This window comes from Pongo abelii, chromosome 21 (assembly GCF_028885655.2).
Source record: "Pongo abelii isolate AG06213 chromosome 21, NHGRI_mPonAbe1-v2.0_pri, whole genome shotgun sequence".
NCBI lineage: Eukaryota > Metazoa > Chordata > Mammalia > Primates > Hominidae > Pongo > Pongo abelii.
In genome coordinates, this window is record NC_072006.2 from 49,650,168 (window position 1) to 49,666,168 (window position 16,001).

General features: G+C 40.7%; 1 protein-coding gene across 1 annotated transcript in view; it reads left to right on the plus strand.

Moving 5' to 3' along the window:
• The window catches only part of DBNDD2 (dysbindin domain containing 2), a 35,353-nt gene that overhangs the window by 3,439 nt on the left and 15,913 nt on the right, over positions 1-16,001 (plus strand). The window lies entirely within an intron of this gene.

The window sequence follows — 16,001 nt, forward strand, 5'->3', positions numbered from 1 at the left end:
TGTTGTAGCATGTGTCAGAATTTCCTTCTTTTGGCCGGGCACAGTGGCTCATGCCTGTAATCCTAGCACTTTGGGAGGCTGAGGCAGGTGGATCACCTGAGGTCAGGAGTTCGAGACCAGCCTGGCCAACACGGTGAAGCCCCGTCTCTACTAAAAGTACCAAAAATAGCCAGGCGTGGTGGCAGGCACCTATAATCCCAGCTACTTGTGAGGCTGAGGCAGGAGAATCACTTGAACTTGGCAGGTGGAGGTTGCAGTGAGCCAACATTGCGCCACTTCACTCCAGCCTGGGCAAAAGAGCAACACTCCGTCTCAAAAAAAAAAAGAATTTCCTTCTCTTTTTAAGGCTGAATAATATTCCATTGTATGTATAGGCCACATTTTCTTTCTCTGTTCATTCATCGACGGATGTTTGAGTTTCTTCCGCCTGTTAGCTATTGTGAATAATGCTGCTGTGAACAAGGATATACAAACATCTCTTCAAGGCCTTGCTTTCAGCTTTTGTGTATATACCTAGAAGTGGAACTGTGGAACTGCCGAATCATACGGTAATTCCCTTTTTAATGTTTTGAGGAACCACCATATTGTTTTTCGCAGTGGCTATACCATTTTACATCCCCACCAACCATGTACAAGGATTCCAGTTTCCCTATATCCTTGCCAACACTTGGTATTTTCTGTTTCTTTGATAGTAGCCATCTTAATGGGTGGGAGTTCCACTCTTTTGTTTTATTTCCTCTCATACTTTGTTCTTTAATTTCTTTAGTTAGGTTTACTGGGGTATATTTTATATACAGTAAAATTTACCTTTTTTAGTATACAGTTCTTTAAGTTTTGACAAATGCATACTAGCGTAGAATACCACAGTTAATATATGGAATGGCTTCATAACCCCCCTAAGTTCCCTCAAGCCACCTCTTTGTAGTTAACTCCTCTTCCCACTCCCAGCCCTGGCAACAAACTGATGTGTGTTTTCAGTCTCTATAGCTTTGCCTTTTCCAAAACACCATATAGGTGGAATCATACGGTATGCAGCCCTTTGAATCTGTATTTCTTTCACTTAAGATTTGTACATGTTGGATATGTCAATAATTTGGGGTTTTTTCATTGTTAAGTAGTATTTCAGTCTATAAATATGCCACAGTTTGTATATGTAATCATTAAAGGACATCTGGGCTAGTTTCTGGTTTTCAGTGATTATGAATAAAGTTACTAAATACATTTGTGTACAGGTTTTTGTGGGAATACAAGTTTTTATTTCACTTGGATACATACTTAGGAGTGGGATTACTGGATCCTATGGTAATTATATGTTTAACTTTAGAAGATACTGCCAGAATTTTCCAAAGTGGCTGTACCATTTTATATTTCCACCAGCAATATATTCAAGGTCTAGCTGACTCACATTCTTGGCAGTATTTGGTACTGTTAGATTTTTATTTGTTTGTTTTGTTTTTAGCCACTCTAGTAGGTATGTCATCATATCTTACAGTAGTGTTAGTTTGCATTTCCCTAATGACGAATAATGTTGAACATATTTTCATGTGTTTATTTGCCATCTGTCTTTTTTGATGAAGTTTTTATTCAAGTCTTTTGCCCATTTTTAAGTTGTTTCTTTTAAATATAATTGTGTTGAGTGTTCTTCACTAATTCTGGATCTCTTTATCAGGTATATGAATTGCCAGTATTTTCCACTAGCCTGTGGTTTATCTTTTCGTTTTCTTAACTATCTATTTAAGAACAGATTCTTAATTTTGATGAAGTCCAATCACTTTAATCACTTTTTTTTTTTTTTTTTGAGATGGAGTCTTGCTCTGTCACCCAGGCTGGAGTGCAGTGGCGCGGTCTTGGCTCACTGCCAGCTCCATCTCCTGGGTTCACGCCATTCTCCTGCCTCAGCTTCCTGAGTAGCTGGGATTACAGGCGCCCGCCACCACGCCCAGCTAATTTTTTGTATTTTTAGTAGAGATGGGGTTTCACCATGTTAGCCAGGATGGTCTCGATTTCCTGACCTCGTGATCCACCTGCCTTGGCCTCCCAAAGTGCTGGGATTACAGGCATGAGCCACCACACCCAGTCACTATCACTTTTTTAAATGGGCTATGCTTTTGGTGTCATATCTAAGAAATATTTGCCTAACCTGAAGTCACAGAGGCTTATGCCTATATTTTCTTCTAAACATTTTATAGTTTTAGTTTTTTAAATTTAGATATTTGACCTATTTTTTAGTTAACTTGTATATAGTCTAAGGTATGGATTAAGGTTCTTCTTTTCTTATAGATATCCAATTATTCCAACAGGATTTTGTTTTGTTTTGTTCAGAGACAGAGTCTCTCTCTGTTGCCCAGGCTAGAGTGCAGTGTTGCACTCTTAGCTCACTGCAACCTCCGCCTCCTGGGTTCAAGTGATTCGCCTGCCTCAGCCTCCCAAGTAGCTGGGATTACAGATGTGTGCCAACACAGCTGGCTAATTTTTATATTTTTAGTAGAGACAGAGTTTCACCATGTTACCAGGCTGGTCTCGAACCCCTGACCTCAAGTGATCTGCCTGCCTCAGCCTCCCATCGTGTGAGCCACCATGCCCAGCCCCAACATGATTTTTTGAGAAGACTACCTCTCTCCTTTGAATTTTAAAATCAACTTACTGATTTCTACATAAAATCCTACTAGGATTTTGATTCCCCTTTGGGTTCATTGTTCTGAGTCATTCCTTCCTTTTTCTGTGCATTTGCAGTTGAGTTGTTTTCTCAATCTGCTTCCTGCCAGTAGAATTTTGGGATGCAAAGGCCTCTTTTTACTTTTTAAGATTTTTTAAAAATTTGAAATGATTATAGATTCAAAGATGTTGCAAAAATAGAAAGGTCCTGTGTACCTTTCACCCAGTTTCCTCCAGAGGTAACACCGGACAAAGCTAGTACAATATCAAAAGCAGAAAATGGGCAGTAGTACAATATACAAACCATGTTCAGATTGTACCAGTTTTACACGCACTCATTTGTATGTTTCATCACCAAAAGGATCTCTCTTGTGCCATCTATACCTCTCTCCTCCATCCAGTACCTAATCCCTGGAAACCACTAATTTGTTTTTTTGTTTTTTGTTTTTGTTTTTGTTTTTGTTTTTGAGATGGAGTCTCTCTCTGTTGCCCAGGCTGGAGTGCAGTGGCGCAGTCTCGGGTCACTGCAACCTCTGCCTCCCAGGTTCAAGTGATTCTCCTGCCTACAGGCGCATGCCACCATGCCTGGCTGATCTTTTGTATTTTTGGTAGAGGTGGGATTTCACCATGTTAGCCAGGATGGTCTCGATCTCCCAACCTCAGGTGATCCGCCCGCCTCAGCCTCCCAAAGTGCTGGGATTACAGGCGTGAGCCACCGTGCCCAGCCTGAAACCACTAATTTATTATCTACTCTATAATTGTTGTCATTTCAAGAATAGTATATGAATAAAAGCAAGTGAAGGTATTAAAAATGTTATATGAGTGGAATCATACAGTGTGTGACCTTTTGAAGTTGGCTTTTTTCACTCAGCAATAATGCTCTTGAGATCCAAGTTATTGCATGTATCAATAGTACTTTAAAAATCACAGAAAGTTTTAAAAAATATACATAGAGGTTTTGTGTACCCTTTGCTTATTTTCCTCCAATGGGTGGGAAAATCTTACATACCTTTGGTATAATATCAGAACCATGTATAAATTCATGTAACCACCATCACAATCAAGTATAGAACTGTTCTATTATCCCAAGGCTTCCTCATGCTATTCATAGCCACAGTCACCCCTCCTTCCTCTCACCCCAATCCCTAAAAGTCCCACTTCATCTCTATAATTTTGTCATTTTGAAAATATTATATACATGGAATCATATAGTATGTAACCTTTCAAGATTGGCTTTTATACTGGTTTTTCCATATAATACCCTTTATATCCACTCAAGTTGTATCAGTAGTTTGTCCCTTTTTTTGCTGAGTGCTGTTACATATAACACAGTTTGGCCATTCACCCATTGAAGAATGTTTGTTTCCAATTTAGGGCTATTATGCAGGTTTTTGTCTCCACACATAATTTTCATTTCTCTGGAATAACCTTCAAGGAGTATGAATGCTGCCAAACAATTTTCCAGAACATCAGCAATGTTCATACATTGATACAGCTTCTCTGCGTTTTGACTTGCTTTTAGAATGGTCACTATTTTATTTTACCTCTTTTAATAGGTGTGTAATGATATCTTACCATAGTTTTAATTTACATTTCCCTAATGGCTATTGATGTTTAATACATTTTAGGCCGGGTGCAGTGGTTCATGCCTATAATCCCAGCACTTTGGGAGGCTGAGGCAGGTGGATCGCTTGAAGTCAGGAGTTCAAGACCAGCCTGGCCAACATGGTGAGATCCCGTCTCTACTAAAAATACAAAAAATTAGCCGGGTGTGGTGGCATGCACCTGTAATCCCAGCTACTTGGGAGGCTGAGGGAGGAGAATTGCTTGAACCCAGGAGGTGGAGGTTGCAGGGAGCCAAGATCGTGCCACTGCACTCTAGCCTGGGCAACAGAGCAAGACTCTGTCTCAAAAACAAACAAACAAACGAACAAACAAACATATTTTAATGTGCTTATCTGCCATCTCTGTATCCTCTTTGGTGAAATATCTGTTCACATCCTTTGCCCATTTTCTAATTAGACTGTTCGGATGTTTGTTCTAGAAAAAGAGTCTTGCTCTGTTGCCCAGGTTAGAGTGCAGTGGCATGATCATAGCTCACTGCAGCCTTGAAATCCTGGACCCAAGTGATCCTACCAAGTAGCTAGGACTGCCGGCACTTGCCACCATGCCCAGCTAATTTTTTTTCTTTCAAGACAGGGTCTTTCTGTGTTGCCCAGGCTGGTTTTGAATTCTCCTGGCCTCAAGCCATCTTCCCACCTCGGCCTCCAAAGCACTGGGCACAGGTGTGAGCCACTGTGCCTAACCTGTTTGTCTGTATTTTTACTTTTGAGTTTTGAAAGTTCTTTATATATTCTAGATATGAGTCCTGTGTAAGATGTGTGATTTGCAAATATTTTCTTTCTAAATTTGTATGTCTTTTATTTCCTTTTCTTCCCTTATTGTACTAGCTAAGACTTCCAGCACTACATTGAATAAAAGTGGTGGGAACAGACATTCTTGCCTTATTTTTGATCTTGAGTGGATATATGACATATATAGCATATGTCACTAACAATGGAGTACCAAAATATATGAGGCAAAAACTGGTAGAACTCCAAGGAGAAATAGACAAATCCCATTATAGTTGAAGACTTCAACGACCCTCTTTCAATAATTGATAAATCAAGTAGGCAGAAAATCAGTAAGTATATATTTGATCTGAATACCACCATCAATCAACTTGATCTACTGGCATTTATAGAGCACTCCATCCAACAATAATAGAATACACATTCTAATACAGTAATAATAGAATACACATTCATATCTAGCTCACATGGAGTATTCAAGAGATAGTACATTCTGGGCCATGAAACACACTTGAACAAATGTAAAATGATAGAATCATACAAAGTATGTTCTCAAAGCACAATGGAATTAAACTAGAAACCAATAACGGAGAGCTGGAAAATCCCCAAGGTATTTCTAGAATAAACGACACACTAGACTAGTAGGTAACACATGGATCAAAAAAAAGTCTCAAGAGAAACTTAAAAATATTTTTAACTAAATTAAAATGAAAAATATAGTTTACCAAATTTGTGGGATGCAGCAAAAGCCATGCTTAGAGGAAAATTTATAGCATTAAATGCATATATTAGAGAAGAAGAAAGATCTAAAGTCAATCTAAGCTTCAGAAAGAAGAAACTAGAGAAATAAGAGCAATTTAAGCTTAAAGTAAGTAGAAGGAAATAATAAAAATCAAAGCAGAAATCAATGAAATTGAAAACCAGAAGATGATAGAGAAAATCAGTGAAACCAAAAGCTGTCTCTTTGAATTATCAATAAAATTAACAGATCTGTAGCCAGGTTAACCAATTTTTTTTTTAAAAAAGAAAGAAGATACAAATTACCAATATTAGAAATTTGTTTGTTTGTTTGTTTGTTTGTTTTTGAGATGGAGTCTCACTCTGTTGCCCAGGCTGGAGTGCAGTGGCGTGATCTTGGATCACTGCAACCTCCGCCTCCTGGGTTCAAGTGATTCTCCTGTCTCAGCCTCCCGAGTAGCTAGGATTACAGGCACATGCTACCACACCCATCTAATTTAGTACTTTTAGTAGAGACAGGGTTTCACCATTTTGGCCACGCTGGTCTCGAACACCTGACCTCAGGCAATCCACCTACCTTGGCCTCCTAAAGTATTGAGATTACAGGTGTGAGCCACTGCGTCCAGCCCACATGTATTATTTAGAAATGTGGTGGGATTTTTGGATTAACAGAAGTGTATTTAAGCAGGAATACATAAAATCATCATTGCTAGACTTAATATGAGATGTTAAATGTTTGATCCAATTTTTCTTCGTGGATAAGCTTTTCTTTCCTATCCCTACCAGTTTTGAAAACAACACCAGAAAAAGACAGATCCGATTCCACATAGAGCTACTGTATGAGTATTTGATAATGGGTATGAAATTGGGATAGACATGTGCTGATCTTACACAAGTCCAACAAATTAAGCCAAGATGTTTGATGAGCCCTCGATGAATCATCATTGGTTAGGATCACTGTGCTGAATAAGTACCCCTGTTTAAACCCAGATTTATGGCCAAATGCTCAGGTTGCAGTTTGTGGAGGAGATATGTCATATTCAGCTGGATTGAGGGTCATGGGCAGAGGGGCCAGGTGTGATGGAGTATATTTTGGGAGAGTCACCTTGGTGACCCAGTGCACAACTGCGCCTCTTGACTCATGTGTTATTCAGAAATGTGGTGTTTAATTTCCATATGTTTGGAGATTTACCTATTATCTTTTTGTTATTGATTTCTAGTTTGATTTCATTGTTATCTCAGAACACATGCTGTGCGATTTTGATTTTTAAAAATTCCTTGAGGCCGGGAGCAGTGGTTCATGCCTGTAATCCCAAGTCTCTTGGATGCCACGGCAGGAGGATCACTTGAGGATAGGAGTTGAAGGCTGCAGTAAGCCATGATTGGCACCACTGCACTCCAGCCTGGGCAATAGAGCAAGATGCTGTCTCTTTAAAAAAAATTTTTTTAGTTGACTTTTATTTTGTGACTTAAGATATGGTCTTGGTGAGTGTTCCATAAGCATTTCAAAAGAATGTGAATCTTGTTATTGTTGTGTGAAGTATTGTCTAAATATTAATTAGATTCTTTTGGTTGATGGCTTTTTAAAGTTCTTATACATCCTTGCTGCTTTCCTGTCTAGTGTTTCCTTTTTTTTTGAGACACAGTCTTGCTCTGTTGCCCAGGGTGGAGTGCAGTGGCACAATCTCGGCTCACTGCAGCCTCCGCCTCCCTGGTTCAGGCAATTCTCCTGCCTCAGCCTCCCGAGTAGCTGGGATTACAGGCACCCGCCACCACACCTGGCTAATTTTTATATTTAGTAGAGACAGGGTTTCACCATGTTGGCCAGGCTGGTCTTGAACTCCTGACCTTAGGTGATCCACCCGCCTTGGCCTCCCAAAATGTTGGGATTACAGGCGTGAGCCACCACGCCCACCCTTCTGTCTAGTATTTCTATCAAGTGTTGAGAGAGATGTGTTGAAGTATCCAACTTTAATAGTGGATGTCTATTTTTTTTTTTTTTCAGTTCTACCAATTTTTGTTTCATAGATTTTTAAGATCTGTTGTTTGGTACATACACATGTATGATTGCTATGTCTTCTTTGTGATTTGACCCTGTTATTATTATTTAATGTCTTTTTTGGCCCTGGTGATTTTCTTTGCTCAGCAGTCTGTTTTATCTGATATTGAAATTGCCAACTCTGCTTTCTTTTAATTAATCTTTGTATGGTGTATCTTTTTTCATCCTCTTATGTTCAGTCTACCTATGTCATATTTGAAGTGAGTTTCTTATAGAGAGCTTATTTTGGGTCATTTTTTTCACTCCGTTTTGCCAGTCTCAGAGTTATAAATTATATTTATAGAACACCTGCAGTTAATGCAATTATTTGTTAGTGTTTAAGCCTGCCATTTGATTGTTTTCTTTTCGTTCCCTCTGCTTTTCATTCTCTTTTATTTCTCCACTCTTCCTATGGGTTAAACAGTTTTTAGAATTCCATTTTTATTTATCTATGGTGAGGTTTTTTTTTTTAAGTGTATCTCTTTGTGTAGGTTTTTGAGTGGTTGCTTTCCATATTACGTCATACATAACATAATCTATGACCATCTACTGGTATCAACACTTTTGCCACTTTGAGTGAGGGATAGAAGCCTGACCTCTATTTAGGTCGCTTTACCCTTCTCCTTTCATAATGTAATTGTCTTAAATCTCTTCATTACATAAATTGAATCCACATCAGACCATGTTATATAATTTCTGTTTTAGCCATCAAACATAATTTAGAAAATGCAAGTGAAGAAGGATAGTCCATTATATTTACTCATATTTTTATTATTTCCATTGTTCTTTCTTCACTCCTAATGTTTCGGGTTTTCTTCTTTCATCATTTCCTTAATGTTTGGAGAACTTCCTTTAGCCATCCTTCTATGGTACAGCAGGTCCTGAAATAATGTTATTTTGTTTAACGTCATTTCTTTATAATGTTGATGAGAAAAAAAAAAAAAAACAACTGATTCCCAGCCATGGCCACTGTCTGTGTAGAGTTTGCACATTCTCGTCATGTCTGTATGGGTTTTCTCTGGGCACTCCAATTTCCTCCCACATCCCAGAGATGTGCACATTAGGTTAATTGGTGTATCTAAGTTATCTAAATTATCCAAGTATGAGTGAGGGGTGTGTGTGTGGTGTGTGTGTGTGTGTGGTGCGTGTGTGGGTGCACGCACTTTGTGATGGAATGGCATCATTTCCAGGGTGCCTTGCACCCTGAGCTGCCAGAATAAGATTCAGCCACCCAGGACCCTGAAATGGAATAAGCAGGTTGGAAATGAAGAATAAGTGAATATAAATTATTGTAAAATAAAATTTGTAAGGTATATAATAATCATACAAATGCATAACAGTAAATAATTTGGTATAAGAGCACCCAGCCAGCCTGCCATATTTATTATTGTTTTCGAACTGCATGGTGGTAGGAGATACTCCTTACAATTTTTGCTCTGCAAAGATTTATTCCTTGGTTTAACTCACTACCATGATGACTGCTGTCACTCACTGCTTATACTAATCCAGCATGACCTCACTTTAATTACATCACCAACAGGTGAGTAAATAACTACCTTCCTTGTTTTATTAATCTTTCTTAAATGTATGTATAGCTCACATTTATTTTAATGTTTAATACTAGATGTGTCTGGGCATTTATTTTTATTTATTTATTTATTTATTATTTTTTTTTAATTTATGAAGTATTTATTGATCATTCTTGGGTGTTTCTCGGAGAGGGGGATATGGGAGGATCATAGGATAATAGTGGAGAGAAGGTCAGGAGATAAACACATGAACAAAGGTCTCTCGTTTTCCTAGGCAGAGGACCCTGCGGCCTTCTGCAGTGTTTGTGCCCCTGGGTACTTGAGATTAGGGAGTGGTGATGACTCTTAAAGAGCATGCTGCCTTCAAGCATCTGTTTAACAAAGCACATCTTGCACCACCCTTAATCCATTTAACCCTGAGTTGACACAGCATATGTTTCAGAGAGCATGGGGCTGGGGGAAAGGCCATAGATCAACAGCATCCCAAGGCAGAAGAATTTCTCCTAGTCAGAATAAAATGGAGTCTCCTATGCCCACCCCTTTCTACACAGACACAGCAACAATCTGATCTCTCCTTCCTTTCCCCACACTTCCCCCCCCTTCCTTTCAACAAAACCGCCATCGTCCTCATGGCCCGCTCCCGATGGTCGCTGTCTCTTCAGAGCTGTTGGGTACACCTCCCAGACAGGGCAGCCGGGCAGAGGCGCTCCTCACCTCCCAGACAGGGCGGCCGGGCAGAGGCGCTCCTCGCTTCCCAGACGGGGCCGCCCGGGCAGAGGCGCTCCTCGCTTCCCAGACGGGGCCGCCCAGGCAGAGGCGCTCCTCACTTCCTCCCAGACCGGGTGGCAGCCGGGCAGAGGCGCTCCTCACCTCCCAGACGGGGCGGCCGGGCAGAGGCGCTCCTCACTTCCCAGACGGGGCGGCTGAGCAGAGGCGCTCCTCACTTCCCAGAGGGGGCGGCCGGGCAGAGGCGCTCCTCACTTCCCAGACCGGGCGGCCGGGCAGAGGCGCTCCTCACTTCCCGTGTCTGGGCATTTATTTAGAAGCGTGGTATTGTTTTTGTGACCAGAAATATGCTGTATGGACTTACCTTGTTAATATCAATTAGTCTATGATAAACTTGGTTTCATTATACATCATTTTGCTTAAAGTTGCAGTTTCCAAGAAACTATTGATGACATTAAGGACTTACTATAGTTCTTCAGTTAACAAATTATGTTAGTTTTTCCTTCACTTGAGAATGTCTTGACTTTCATACCTGAAGGATTTTTTCACTTGGTTCAGCATTCTGGGTTGACAGTTTTTTCTTTCAGTACTTAAACATGTTGTGCCACTTCTTTCTGGCTTGCATGGTTTCTGATGAGAAATCTGCTGCAATTTAAATTGTTGCTCTTTTATTGGTAAAGTTAATTTCTCTGCAACTGCTTTCAAGACTTTAGTTTTCAGAAATTTGTTTATGGTGTGTCTTATAATGGATTTCTTTGGTTTATCATGCTTGGGGTTTAGTCAGCTTCTTGAATCTGTGTGTGTATGTCTTTCATCAAATTTGGGAAATTTTAAGCTTTATTTCTTTGAACACATTTTTAGCTCCACCTTCTTTTTTTCTCTTCACCTAGGACTCCCATGACACAAATGTTAAATCTTTTGTTGTAATCTTCCATGTTCCTGAAGCTTTGTTCTCTCTCTCTCTGTCTCTCTCATCTCTCCCTTCTTCCCTCCCTCTCTCGCTTCCATTCTTCCTTCCTTCCTTTCTTTTTAATCCAATTTCTCTCTTTTTCAGATTGAGTAACGTCTATTATTTTATCTTCAAATTCACTGATTCTTTCCTAGGTTGTCTTGTATTAGTCCTCTCAGGCTGCACATAACAAAACCACAGATTGGATGTCTTAAATAATATACATTTATTTATCCTAGTTCTGGAGGCTGGAAGTCCAAGATCAAGGTGACAGCAAGATAGATTGATTCTGAGTCCTCCTCTCTTGGCTTGTAAGCATCTACCATCTCGCTGTGTGTTCACATGACATCTTTGTGTGCACACACAGAGTTCACTGGTATCTCTCGTATAAAGATACTCATCGGATCAGAGTCCTACTCTTATGACCTCACTTAAACTTATTGCTTCCATAGAGTCCCCATCTCCAAATACAACCACACTAGATTAAGACTTCAACATATGAATGAGGTGAGGGAGGACACCAACATTCTGTCCATTACATATTTCTGTCCTTCTATTGAACCCATCTGGTGAGTTTTAAACAATTTTTGGCTACTGTATTAGTTTCCTAGGGCTTCTGTATTAAAGGACCACAACCTTTGTGCCTTAAAACAACAGAAACTTGTTCTCTAACAATATGGGGGCCAAAAGTCCAAAATGAAGATATTGGCAGGGTTGGTTCCTTCTGGAAGCTCAGAGGGAGAATCTGTTCCATGCTTCTCTCCTTGCTTCTGATGGCAGCAATCTTTGTTGTTACTTGGTTTGTAGACACATCATTCTAATGTCTGCCCCATCTCTACATGTTCTCCTCTGTGTGTCTCTCTGTGTCTTCATATAGCGTTTTTATAAGGACATCAGTCATTGGATTTAGAGATTATCCTAATTCAGTATGACCTCACTTTAATTACATCTGGAAAGACCCTGTTTCCAAATAAAGTCACATTCTGAGGTTAGTTCTGGGTGTCTTTTTTCCTGAGATTTTCTTTTTTATTTTTTCCAATTATTTAAGAATATTTTTAAGTGCTTTCTTGTTGAAGCATTTTTGTAGTCCCTCTTTTGAAATCCTTGTCAGCTAATTCCAACAAACTGTGTTAGGATCTGTTGATTGTGTTTTCTTGTTCAAGTTGAGATTTTCCTGGTTCTTGGCATGGTGAGTTATTTTCACTTATAATCTGGTCATTTTGGATATTATGTTATGAGATCTTATTTACATCTTCTGTTTAACAGGCCTCTGCTGAAACTGGTAGTCCAGCCTTGTTACATGGCCTCCACTGACACCTCCCCATAGGGAAAAGGGAGTGTTGCTCCATTATTGCTGGGAAGAGGTGGAAATCTAGGCTCCACAGTTGTCCTCCTTTACATTGTAGGGAAAGGAATGGAGCCTTGCTACTACTGGGTGGGGATAGCAGTGCAGGTTCTCCGCATGGCCTCCACGAATATCATGGAGGTGATGGAGAGAGGCACTTAGTTAATGCTGGGCAGTGATGAAAATCCAGGCTTCCCACTCAGCCTCTTCTGACACCACCTGGAGGTGAGTGGGAGGAATGTTTTGTTATCACCAAAGATTAAAGTCTAGCTTTTTCCCCTACCTGTGCTAATGGAGTTTGGGCGGGAGTTCCCCCTCTCCCACCCCTGAGATTTTGCTGGAGGCATTCAATATCAAAAGGCTTTTGCAGTCTGGCATGGTGGCTCACGCCTGTAATCCCAGCACTTTGGGAGGCCAAGGCAGGTAGATCACTTGAGGTCAGGAGTTTGAGACCAGCCTGGCCAAAAAGGTGAAACCCCATCTCTACTAAAAATAGAAAAAATTAACCAGACGTGGTGGCACATGCCTGTAGTCCCAGCTACTCAGGAGGCTGAGGCAGGAGGATCGCTTGAGCTTAGGAGGCAGAGGTTGCCGTGAGCTGAGATTATGCCACTGCACTCCAACCTGTGTGACAGAGTGAGACTCCATCTCAAAAAAAAAAAAAAGGGAGGATTTGTCTTGCTAGGGTGCCCCTTCCCCAGTCCTTTGACAAGAGAGAGCAGTCTTTTCATGGGGACATTTTTGTCTGTACCTGTGGCATTTCCAGGTTGTAGGCTTTGGAAAAGGAAAAACCCAGGGACTCACTGCTGTATCATTCCTCCAGTACTGAGATTTCAGGCTGTTCTGCCTTCTTATGCTTGTTTTATATATAATTCCCAGCATTTTAAATGTATATAGTGGCAGGGATAGAAAGGAATACATCTCCTCTATCTTGTCCAAAACTAGAAATCCTCTTTTTTAAAATTTTTATTTTTTATTTTTTTGAGACGGAGTCTCACTCTGTCACCCAGGCTGGAGTGCAGTGGTGCAATCTCCCCTCAGTGTAACCTCCAGCCCCCAGGTTCAAGAGATTCTCGTGCCTCAGCCTCTCGAGTAGCTAGGATTACAGGTGTGCATCACCACACCCAGCTAATTTTTGTATATTTAGTAGAGGCGAGGTTTCACCATGTTGGCCAGGCTGGTCTTGAACTCCTGACCTCAGGTGATCTGCCCACGTTGGCCTCCCGAAGTGCTGGGATTATAGGCATGAGCCACCGTGCCCAGCCGAAATCCTCTTTTTATTTGTACTCTTTTTATCCCTGCAAATCCAAGGTGATGTTTTTGGATATATAATCCTTTTTAAAACTTGTGGGTCACTTAGACTCTTATTCAATATTACTCTGTTAGACAAAAGATATGGCCACAGATTTCTTTGCAATAAGCCCTTCTCTACTCTAGGCTTCTGCTGAGATGGCTAAGAGACAACAATCAGCCGTAAGATTTCCAGAATCACTATTGTTTTGATTTGGAGGATCTGTGAGACATATCCATAATTTGTTTAGACTCTTTAAATATGACTGAATAGTATTCTGAGGCACTGCCTTAAGTCTTTCTGAGATATTAACAAAAGATTTTACATTAATATTCTTGTTTTTTTTTTTTTGTTTTTTTTTTTTTGAGACAGGGTCTTGCTCTGTCGCCCAGGCTGGAGTGCAGTGGTGTGATCTCGGCTCATTGCAACCTCCACCTCCCAGTTTCAAGTGATTCTCCTTCCTCCGCAGTAGCTGGAATTATAGGCATGTGCCACCATGCCCAGCTAATTTTTTGTATTTTTAGTAGAGATGGGCTTTTACCATGTTGGCCAGGCTGTACATCAATATTCTCAGTTTCATATTTGGACCAGGCTTTCCTGGCAGTGCCCTGTATTTTAGTTTTGCTAGGAAGTCATTTTTAAATTTTACTATCATCTGCTATTTGGAGAGGATAAGCATTTTCTAAATCATGAAGTCTTAGCTCTTTCATGTTTAACATTCTTTCCTTTTAAAAAGTTCAGTGTTTTTCAACTTGAGCCCTATTGATATTTCAGCTAGGATAATTATTTGATGTGTGTGTGTTTGGTGGGGGGATTGGGGTGGTTTGAGGGGGGCTGCCTTATACATTGTAGGATGTTTAACAGCATCCTTGGCCTCTGCCAACTAGATGGCAGTAGCAACCTCCCCAGCTTTGACATCTAAAAATGCCTCCAGACATTGCCAAATATCCCTTGGGAGGCAGTGTCACTCTCACTGGAGAGCTCTTGCTTTAGTTTATCCCTTTGCTCCTCCCTTTCACTATAGGCAGCAAGAAGAAAGCAGGTGGTGCCTTTAACATTTTGCTTGGAAATTGCTTTACTTAGATGATCAAATTCATTAGGCACATTTTCTGTTTTCCACTTTATTGAAGGCAACAGGGTTGCTAATTTTTGTGTCACAGTATAGTTTCCAATAGTATTTACTTCACTTGTCTGGGCATGGTGGCTCATGCCTGTAATCCCAGCACTTTGGGAGGCCGAGACAGGTGGATCACCTGAGGTCAGGAGTTCTGGACCAGCCTAAACAACATGGTGAAACCCCACCTCTACTAAAAAAAGCCAGGTGTGATGGCATGCACCTGTAATCCCAGCTACTTGGGAGGCTGAGGCAGGAGAATCACCTGAACCTGGGAGGCAGAAGTTGCAGTGAGCTGAGATCAACAAGAGCAACACTCTGTCAAAAACAAAAAACAACAACAACACAAAAAAAACCCCAAAAAACAAAAAAACAGAAAAACAGTATTTACTTCACTTTCCTGCATACCCTCACTGCACCTTATCTAAGGGCCGAGGCTTCTTCAACAGCTTCTTCAAGGCGCTTTAGGTTTTTACTACACTCGAAGTCCAATTCTAATGCCACTCCTGCATATTAGAGTACTGTTACAGCAGTACTTTACCCAGTACCAAAATCTTTCTTTTCCCCTTTAAAAATTTTTTTCTTTATATGTTCCAATGAACAGAATTTTAATATGTTACCCATTGCTGCATAATAAACTATCCCAGAATTTAGCAGCTTAAAACAAGAAGTATTTACTATCTCAAAGTGCTTGAGTATCAGGAATCCAGGAGTGGTTTAACTGAGTGGTTCTGCCTAAGTTTCCCATGAGGTTTCAGTCAAACTGCTGGCCAGGGCTGTAATTATCACAAGATTTTACTAGGGCAATTTTATCAATTTCCATACTCAATCATGTGGTTGCTGGCAGGCCTCAGCCTTCACGGGCTCTTGGCCGGAAGCTTCCTTTCCTTGCCATGTGGGCCTCTCTATAGGGCTGTTGACAAAATGGCAGCTTGCTTCTCCAAGAGTGAGTGACCCCAAAAATAGAGTACACACCAAAGACAGAAGCTGCAGTCTTTTTTTTTTTTAATTTGAATTTTAGAGTGACATACCATCATTTCTGGCATATCCTGTTGGTCACATAGGGAAACTAATGGTGGCAGGAGGCAGACAGGTTCCTAGGTGGGAAGGGGTGGGCCTTTGGTGAAACCCCACCTTCAAGCCAGGGATGACCTGAAGCCTGACAGCCAGGCCGCCAGTTCTGGGTGGAGTCCACTACCTGGAGTGAGAACTTCCTTGATGCCTTTCAGCCAATCAGATGGTGCTTTTTCCTGACCCAGCCAGAT